Source organism: Chrysochloris asiatica, unplaced genomic scaffold (genome assembly GCF_000296735.1).
Source record: "Chrysochloris asiatica unplaced genomic scaffold, ChrAsi1.0 scaffold00012, whole genome shotgun sequence".
NCBI classification, from domain to species: Eukaryota; Metazoa; Chordata; class Mammalia; order Afrosoricida; family Chrysochloridae; genus Chrysochloris; species Chrysochloris asiatica.
The window spans coordinates 30,889,841-30,900,360 of NW_006408530.1; positions in this window are offsets into that span (position 1 = coordinate 30,889,841).

Here is a 10,520-nt window from a genome sequence, read left to right on the forward strand (position 1 = left end):
CCTTGCATTCCTCCCTGTTTCTTCACCTGTCTTGATCATTCTTCTGCCAACCTCCCTCTTACTGTATATTGCCTTCTCCTGTTATCCAAGTAAACACATATGTACATTTTAGCCCATGAATTATAATATCTTCCACTCTTAAAATAGGTATGAGTGGGCTTCAAAAAGTTTGTGGAAAAAATAAATTGAGAGTGGAATTTTTCCGCAAACTTTTTGAAGTTCCCTCCTATTGATAGCTAAACGCAAACTTACACTTACATGGCAAATTTGGACATTGTCTTTCTTATTTGAAGAAACTGTCGCCATAGATCTTATTCCCTGAGATTAATGTCAGGCAAAGGTGGGTGGATGATGATAAGGTTTAACCCTGGAAGGCTGGAGAGATGGCTTAGTCAATAACTGTTGTGTGCTCAAAACAAGTTACTACACTGATTTATCCTCAGTCAGATGCTAGAACATCCAAATGTCTCTGGCCAAAAGCCTGGACACACACAGTCACTGTAAAACCTTTGCCTTTGTTTCAGCCAATCTTTCTGAGTATTCTTCAGGCTTCTCCCCTAGGCTCCCTGCCTTCAAAGTTGTGAGTAGAGAACAACACAGGCTAGATTTTACTAGTCTTTTGCTCCCTCTGCTTCAGTAGAGGGTTTTCCCCAGCTTTACTCAGATTTTCATTTAAAAGATGATATTCTATTTACCACATGAAATTTCACTCTTTACAGGAATTGAAAAATTAGCCACCCAAATCCTATTCAATAAAGTAAATATTGGAAGAAGATAAACATCTGAGCTGCTTTTAAAAGACCATTGTATTTAAACAATCTCACTTTTCTTTACCTTAAGGAAGGCTCTGAATTCAGAGTGCTGGGAAGCTTTAATGGTGGAGCGGAGCTAGATATGAAAAGGCCATTCATTACTTCAGTCAGGAGGTATTGGGGCCTACTATTACTACGTGGTAGGTTCCTGTCCAAACCAGCTGTATCTACTGGTTTGCTGTCTTATTAGCAGCCTTGCAGGGTTGTCTTTATCCCCATTCTGAAAGGCCCCTACTCTTGCCTCCTTTTCACCAAGACTGAGTGGTCACCTCTCACTGAGTGGCCACAGCCACAGTTAGATGGATGGGCTGGGTCAGGGGAGCTGGACATCATCTTGGTTCCACCCTCCTTAACTTGCAGTGTGGTCTTAAACAAGTTGGTACCTCCTTTAGCCTCATTCTCTCCATTGCCAACTTTGAACTTACTACCTTCTTTGTGGTAATATTTGGTCAGCAACACTTAGACTCCTGATAACTTCATGTGGGTCCGAGTAACACTGCACTCCAAGCTTTCAATGACTGATTTGTCCCAAGTTGATTGCCAAGCCTTTCTTCAGGGTACCTCTGAGTGGACTCAACCTCCAACTTTCTGGCTAGCTGTGTGAAGTGTGCTACTTACACCACCAAGGGATACTAATCATAACACTAAAAGCAAAACCCAAACCACCGCCATTGAGTTAGTTGGTCTATTCTGACGCATAGCAACCACATAGGACATAGGGTTTCCAAAGCTACAACTCTTTATGGAAGCATACTGTCTCATCTTTCATCCATGAAATGGCTGGTGGGTTTGAACCACCAACCTTCTGGTTAACATCCCAACATTTAACCCACTGCACCACTAGGGTTCCTTAACAATAACACTTGTTGTTGTGTTTGTTAGGTACCGTTGAGTCGGTTCCAACTCAGCATCTGTGTTTAGGGTTTCTGAAACTTTTAAAACTTTGTGTAAGCAGAAAGCCTCATCTTCCTACCACAGAATGTCTAATGGATTTATTACTGATGGGCTTAGAACTTGGATAGTTCTAAGCCCAGTGCTTATCCGATGCATAGCCACTGCACTCCACAACCATAACACTAGTGTTTATTGTGTACTGAGGAACTGACCCGACATTTCTAAATGTATGTGTTGTATCACTGAATCTTCTAAATTCAATACTATTTTACCCCCACTTTATAAAAGCATGGGAGGATCAGTAGCTTGCCCAATCCACTGACTCTAAACCCTGTGTTCTTAACCCAAATCAAAACTAGACCACAGATAGGGAACAAAACAAAGCACTGGCTTTTTAAAAGTCAATTCTGCATCCATGGAAACTTTGGGTTGACACTGTCCCAAAAGGCCTGTCTCTACAGGTGTTTGTCCTGCGCTGGCTCCAGACTGAGCAAAGCACTTGAAAAGCTTGAGATCCTAGCAAAGCCATTGGAGCTCAGAAAGTCACTGAGAATTCCAGAAGTTTCCTTAGGAATTCCAGACATATTTACTTGAGGTACACGGAGCAAGAGAGTTACCTGTAACAAACAGATAAGTATTTTAACTAATATAGGATAACATGAGGTGCCTTGCTGAAATGCCTGTAGGTCCATAAACCTAGTACCAAACATAACCCTAAAAGAAATTCCTGGGATGGAGGGGTGGGGATTTCGATACAAAACATGAACTGACCAGCCTACAACAAGGCAGCCTACAAATGTGGAGTGGTGGGTTGCAGGTTGGTGGTATCTTTGTTTAGTAAGTTAGGATAAAGGGTTTCCTTTGTTTTCGTGTTTTTTTCTCCTGAAGTTTATGTTTCTAGATGACTATCTCCTGAGGAGCCCAGCAAATGGGCAAACACATTAGGGTAAAAACAAACATTTACACAGGCAGGGAAGTTGTTTCTCCCAAGCCCCCTAATTCAGAGGACTGACTCCATTTAAGGATCAAACAAGCTGGGGGTTTGGTTTTGTTTTTTGCTTTCCAGAGGAGTGTGAATTCTTTCCAGAATTCCCATACTCTAGAGAGCAGGAGCAAACTTTGATGACAAGATTCTTTCTTCTCTTTCCACAAATGAAAATCCAGTTCAGATGAGCAAAGCACATGCTAACTGTTGTCAGACTTAGGCTGCACCAACAAATGAATCTCAATAACTAGCCTTTTCTCTTCCCTTTTAGGCCATGTCCTTGAATTCTAGAAAGCTAGTCTAAGATCCAACTCCATATATCATTTTTTTTATTAATTTGGCTGGACTCTAGTCAGCGATTAGCCTTTAAGATGAACTATTCCTTCTCTTAAATTCATACAGCCCATGAAGACCTAAAATTACATTGCAAGCTCATTTTTTTCTCTCCCCAAACTGAAAGGCCCCTTTGGGATCATCTAGTCCAGTGTTTCATATCAAACCATGAGGAAATCAGGAAATCAATATACTAGTTTACAATAGGCATTTTTTTCACAAAGAATAGAAAATACAAAGAATTTCACATAGTCAAAATAAGTATTATGTTCACAAAACGTTTGTTTCAGTTATGTGTGTGGTTCTGACAGTTATACTGTAAGATAAGGATACTTCTTACTTTGAGTCCTGGTCTAAAAAGTTTGAAAACTGAAAAAAAAAAAAAAAAAAAGTCTGAAAACCTCTTGTTTGTATTGTGTGGTTGTTGTTGATAGTTGCCTTTTGCACTGATTCTGACTCATGCAGACTCCATATGCACAGAGCAGAACTGTACCACAGGATTTTCAAGCTATGACCTTTTAGAAGTAGATTACCAGGCCTATCTTCCGAGGCCCCTGTTGTTGTTATTTTAGTGCCGTCGAGTTGGTTTGATACACAGCCACACTGTATAGGGATCCAAGGAGCAGCAGGTGAATTGGAACTGGCACCTTGTGCTTCAAACTGAACTTGTGGTCCAGTGCTTTATTCCACAGTGCTACATCAGGACTCCTCTGTTGTTGCTGTTATTGTTGTTAAGTGCCGTTGAGTCCTTTCTGACCCATAGCAACCTTGCATAGAGTTTCCAAGGAGTGGTTGATAAGGTTGAACCTCCGACCTTGCAATTCAAACTGACCTCACAGTCCAGTGCATTAATCCACAACACCACACCAGGACTCCAGACTCCTCTAAATGGGTTCAAATCACCAATCTTTGACCAATAGAGGTGCACTTAACCTTTAGTGCCACCCAGAGACTCTCACTGTTATAACTGAGAAATTAAGGTCCCCAAGAGGGGCAATGACTTAGCTTGCATTCTGTTGCAGATCAAGAGGTAGGATAAAGATAGGCCTTCTCTACCCTCTTCCTGGAGTCCTGGTGTGGTGCTGCAGATTAATGCGCTGGACTGCAAGGTCAGCTTGAACCACAAGGTCAGTAGTTCAAGCTCATCGACTGCTCCTCAAAAACCTTATGGTGGTGGTTGTGTGCCACATAATGACCCTATATAGGGTTTCCAAGGCTGTCAATCTTTCCGGGAGCAGAAAGCCTCATCTTTGTCCTGCACAAAGGCTAGTTGGTAGTTTCAAACTGCTGACCTTGAGGTTATCAGCCCGCCTTGTACCCACTCACTCCCAGAACCAACTCAATGGCACTTAACAACAACAAATCCTCTTCCTAGCATACTCCCTCTTGCTGCCTCCCTCCCATTAGTTCTAAAACAAATAAGTACACCTTATATGTTGTAACTGTTGGTTGAAGAACCCCTAGTGGCGCCGTGAGTTGACCACTGGGTGGCTAACTACAAGTTCAATTGGACAGTTAAAGCCACCAGCAACTCTGCAGGAAAAAGATGAGGCTGTCGGCTCCCTTCAAGATTTAAAGTCTCAGAAAGCCTCAGGAGCAGTTCTCTGCTGTCCCGTAGATTAACTATGAATCAGAATCACCTCCAGGGCAGTAGGTTTGGTTTGGGGATATTGGTTGAAGGAATCCTGCATGGTGCCGCGGTTAAAGCTCTCCACTATTAACTGAAAGGTCAGCTACTCTGTGGAAGACAGCTGTGGCAGTCTGCTTCTGTAAAGATTTACAGCTTTACTGCCCTATGGGGCAGTTCTGCTCTGTGCTGCAAGGTTGCTAGGAGCCAGAGTTGACTCCAAAGCACTGGGTTTGTTTTTGTGGTGTTGGTTGCAAGTGTTTTCTATGTCAGCGTGTAGTTTCATCCAAATGGCAGAACCCTGGGAAGCACATGAAGTGATTTTTTTGGGGGGGTCACCCCACAGCATTGAGTGAGCCCTGGTGGCACTGTAGATTAAGCACCGGGCTGCTAACCACAAGGTCGGCAATTTTCAAACCCACCAGCTGCTCCTTGGAAAGCCTATACAGGGTCACTATGAGTCAGAACACACAGGAAGGCACTTAACAACAAGAACCCTGAGAGAATGCGTGCTGTGAGAGGGAGTGGGTGGAGGGGAACCTGCAGGCTTCCTGAGGGATGCTGGCTTTCAAAAGTCTACTCAGAAAAAGCAGTAAATAAAAAGAAAAAACCAGAGTCCAGCCTCCATCTCCTTATGCCAAGCACCTAGCTCATTTGAGCTCCTTCACACTGTGCCCCTGTATATTTACTGTGTATACAAAGTTGTTGTTACTTGCCATCAAGTTTGCTACAACTTACCCCATCCTATGCCAGCATCTCCACCTTGGAATACTCGAGTCCATTGTTGGAGCCATCGTGTGTTCTCAATGCCTTGCAACTAATTGTCAAAGGGGGGAAAAAATTAATAACAGGCATCTTACTTTAAGGGAATTTTTTACCCATCAAACCAAAAATTAATAGTAAAAACCTGGCCCTAAAAATTGTAAAACTTTTCACTTTCCCACCCCCACCCCAGTTTTAAGGAGTATTGGAGTTCTGATGTGCAACTGTAGGATAAGCACTGAACCCCAAAGTCAATTTGAACCTCAAGGTTGATGGTTCAAACCTAGCAGTCACTTCTTGGAAACCCTATGCAGGGTCGCTAAACTTGACAGCACTTAACAACAAGAGGAATATGAATAAAAGGGAAACTAAGGCCCAGTTTTGGTGTGGTGCTGTGGGCTAATGTGTCAGACTGCAAAGTCGTTTGAACTGCAAGGTCGGTGGTTCAAGCTCACCAGCTATTCCTTGGAAACCCTATACAGGGTCACTATGGGTTAGAATCAACTCAATGGCACTTAACAACAACAACAACAAAGGCCCAATTTAACTTGGTGATTAAATATTTACAAATCCCTTTGTGACAAAAACATGTGTTAACTATAAACAGCTCAGAGTTTCTCTAAAGCAAAAAAACAATAATAGTAACTTTAAGCAATTTCTCTTGAGGTGGTTGTGGTGGTGGTCATGTGCCATGGAGTCAGTTCCGACTCATAGAGACCCTGTGCAGGGTTTCCAAGGCTGTAAATCCTAACCGGACAAGAAAGCCTCATCTTTCTCCAGAACAACTGGTAGTTTGGAACTGTATTTAAATCATTTGAAAAAAACTCCCTACCACCCCTAAAAGTTTTTGTGTAAATGAATGGGGGAGGATCGCCAGGCCAGAAAACAGCTAGTAACCTGATCTCCGCTAACTTCAGTAAAGTGGGGGGCAGGGTTCAATCAATCACATTAAGATTGTTGTTGTTATTGTTAGGTGCCTGGAGGTGCAAGAGAATGAAACATGCAAAAGAACCAAGCACTGCCCCAACGTGCACCATCCTCACAATCCTTGTTTAGCTTGAGTCCATTGATACTGCACTTTGCCAATCCATCCTTTTTGGGGTCTTCCTCTTTTTCGCTGACCCCCCACTCTACCAAGCATGATGTCCGTATCTAGGGACATGTCGGAAGTATGAGAGATGAAGTCTGACCTTTCTGGCTTCTAAGCGGCCTTCTGGTTGTACTTCCAACACAGATTTTACTCACTAGTTGGTCTGCCTTTCTTCTCACTCCCCTTCTCTTAATAAGCTTCATTGTAACAAACCTACATTGAAACATTTGGTTTTCGTTGCTGTTGTTTTTTGAAAATCAGAATGGTAGCCTTATGTGCATATAGAATGACCAGCTCATAATAAACCTTATGTTTCAAGTCCCTTGAATTTTAATTCTTTTTAAACACAGCCTAGTAGACTCCTCTTCCATCCCTAGATTAGAAAACCATAGGGTTTCATTGGCTAGTTTTCAGAAGTCTATCACCAGACCTTTTTTTCTAGTCTTAATCTGGAAGCTCCCCTGAAACCTTTCCATCATGGGTGACCCTGCTGGTAATTTCAATGCCAGAAGCGAAGTTTCCAGTATCACAGTAACATGCAAGCCCCCACAGTATAACACTGACAGATGGGTGGTGAAGACATGCACTACCTCACTCAGTCCTCACCTGAAGCTGCTGGGATACCATTATCCTTTCACAACACCTACAGAGGCCTGGTATGGTGCTTCTGGGTAAGTACTAGACCACAAGGTCGGTTTGAACTGCAAGGTCGGTGGTTCAAACTCACCAGGCACTCCTGAGAAACCCTATACAGGGTCACTGTGAGTTGTTGGAACCTACTCAGTGGCACTTAACATTAACAACAGAGGCATAGACACTTAGCCAAGGCCATTCAGCTAGCCAGCATTCAGTTTCAAAGAATCAGGTTCAGACTAAGGTCCATAACAGTTCCACTCCTCCTCACGATCAATGACATAGCCCTCACAGAATGTTATCAGTAACGATTGGTGTTTTGAAAGAGTAAATGAGTGGATAAAGGAAGTAACCCACTGTGTCTTGCTGAAGAAGCTAAAAAAGACTTGCTAAAGCGGAGCAGGCCTAACCTGGAGGAACAAACAAGACCAACATTCTTCAGAGGAAGAAACAGATGCCCCAGCAAGGGAAAGAATCAGAGACATTTCTACCCTCTTTTGTTGTCACCCACTAGCCCTGCCACAACCTCTGTCTGGTGGCCTGGAGTATATAAGTTTCTAGCCCAGTCTTGAAGTCTGACATGCCATTCCCAAAGCCAATGCCTTTCCAAAATTCCTGTTGAGAAAACTCTTTAATATGAGGTTGAATCAAGGAAGAGAAAATTAACTCAGCTTTTCATCAAATGGGACCCCAGGGGTTGTCAAAGGCAGAATGTCAAGTTAAAACATACACTAGAAGGGAGAAGAAAAGGAAAGCCTGTCTCTGGGGGAGAGACCTTTTTTCTCTATTCTTCACTGTCAAGGAGGCAAAGCTGGTTTGGTTATTCTTTTTAACTCCCCTCGAGAAACTCTCAATATGATTGGCAAGAAATCCGAAATAACAAGATAAAGTGGTGATGTAAATGCCAGTGGAAACAGTAGATCCTTTGTGCCGACCTTGTCTAAAAAGTCTCAAAGTGGGAAGAAAAGCTGGGATTTGGACTTTGATGCAGAGCCCTTCCATGTAAAATCTACAGTATCCTTCCTATCGGAAATGCTTAAATGCTTTCCCTGCAGGTATTTTCAATCTGTCTCAACATTTGGCTGACTCCAGGCAGTTTTCTGCTTTCATTCACATTAACTACTTAAAGGGAAACTCCAGGGCAGCCTTTTGAGTCACATATTGAATTTAAAACAAAGGCTAAAGCACCAAAGAAAAGTTGGAGGGCCTGGAATACAATTATCTTATAAGAAAAACAAAACCTATATTGTTCACAAATACAAAACAATGGGAATGCATAGACTAGGACCTAAAAAGCTGGGAAAACCAGTGGAGGCAAAACTGCTTTGTAAACTGCAATTCCCCTCTTTAAAATTTTCAAAACTCAAAGATTCCATTGTCCTTTCTCAGTTTCAATTTCATAGTGGTTATGAATCAGGCTGCTAACCTTAAGGTCAACAGTTCGAAACTACCAGCTGTTCCACGGGAGGACTATGAGGCTTTCTGCTCCCATAAAGAATTACAGCCTCGGGAACCCTATAGAGAGTCGCTATGAGTCGGAATCAATTCCATGGCTCATAACCACCACAATAATCCTAAGGACTCCTGGTGTGGCATTGTGGGTTAATGCACTGGACTGCAAAGTCGGTTTGAACTGCAAGGTAGGTAGTTCAAGCTCACCAGCCGCTCCTCAGAAACCCATGAAACAGGGTTGCTATGGGTCGGAACAGACTCGATGGCACTTAACAACAACAACAAAAATCATTATATGGCGCTTTTGGGTAATGCACTAGACAGCAAGGTCAGTTTGAACTGCAAGGTCAGCGGTTCAGATTCACCAGCTGCTCCTCAGAAACCCAACAAAGAAACGCTATGAATTGGAACAGACTCAATGATACTTAATAATAACAACAACAATAATGATGAGGAGTCCTGCTGTAATGCTGTAGGATAAATACTAGACTACTAACCACAAGTTTGGTGCTTCAAACCCACGAATCACTCCTTCAAAAACCTATGCCGTTGTTGTTGTTGTTGTTGTTGTTATGTGCCTCGAGTCAGTTCCGACTCATAGAGACCTTGCATAGGGTTTCCAAGGAGTTGCTGGTGGCTTTGAACCACCAACTTTGTGGTTAGCAGTCTGTGTTTATCCTATGGAGCCACAAAGAAACCCAATACAGGGTCACTATGAGTGCAAAACGACTCAGCAGCAAACAATAATCATGAAGTACTTCCTTTGTCTAACCTCAATCTCTCCAGCTTGCAATATAACGTTCATTTTCGTGGGTGTGGTGCTGTGGATCAGCACTGGACTATGAACCACAAGGTCAGCAATTCAAACCCACCAGCTGCTCCTGGAAAACCCTATACAGGGTTGCTATGACTCGGAACCGACACAGCAGCACTTAACAACATCTTGAGTCTTACACTCAATAGAAAAAGAAGGATTTGCTTATATCACCTAAAGACCCCAAATGTGCCAGGAGTCGCTAAGATGATCTTCAGTTTCCAAGATCCATTGGAGAACTCAAAGATTCCACCTATAGTTGTGTCCCTAACTGATTTATCACAGGGAAGGGATACCAAGCACTGTCAACAAAGGCAAAAGACAAAGGGGCAAGGTCTAGAGGGAACAAGGCACTTGCATCCTTTCCCGTGGAATCACATAAAAGAAAAAAAATTTTAATGAAAAAAAAAAATTTTGAGTCCACTCCTACTCATGGGACCCCCATGTGTGTCAGAGTAGAACTATGTATGCTCCATGAGTGGCTGATTTCTCAGAAATAGATCACCAGGCCTTTCTTCTGAGACACCTTAGGTGGACTTGAACCTCCAGACTTTTAGTTAGCAGCCAACTGTTGAATAGTTCGCACCACTCATAGATCCCTGGAGTCGCATAACAAAAATAAACACACACACACACATTTACCACAGTCAGTTCCAACTGTGTTTCAGAGTAGAATTGTGCTCCATTGGATTTTCACAGCTGTGACCTTTCAGAAGTAGACTGTCAGACCCGTCTTCCAAGGTTGTTGTTGTTGCTAGGTGCCATTGACCCATAGCTACCTTATGCACAGCAGAAAGAAACACTGCCTGATCCTGAGCCAACTTCATTACTGTTGCCACGCTTGATCCATCGATGCTGCCACTTGGCCAATCCATCTCGTTGGGGGTCTTCCTCTTTCTCTCTGACCCTCCACCTTACCAAACATGATATCCTTCTTCAGAGACTGGTCCCTCCTGACGATAGGTCCAAAGTATGAGAGACGAAGTTTGGATCTATTAGTTCTTTTGGCAGCCCATGGCACTTTTCAATATTCTCCTCCAACACCATAACTCAAAGGCATCAATTCTTCTACGGTCTATCTTATTCACTGTCCAGCTTTTGCATGCATATGAGGTTAT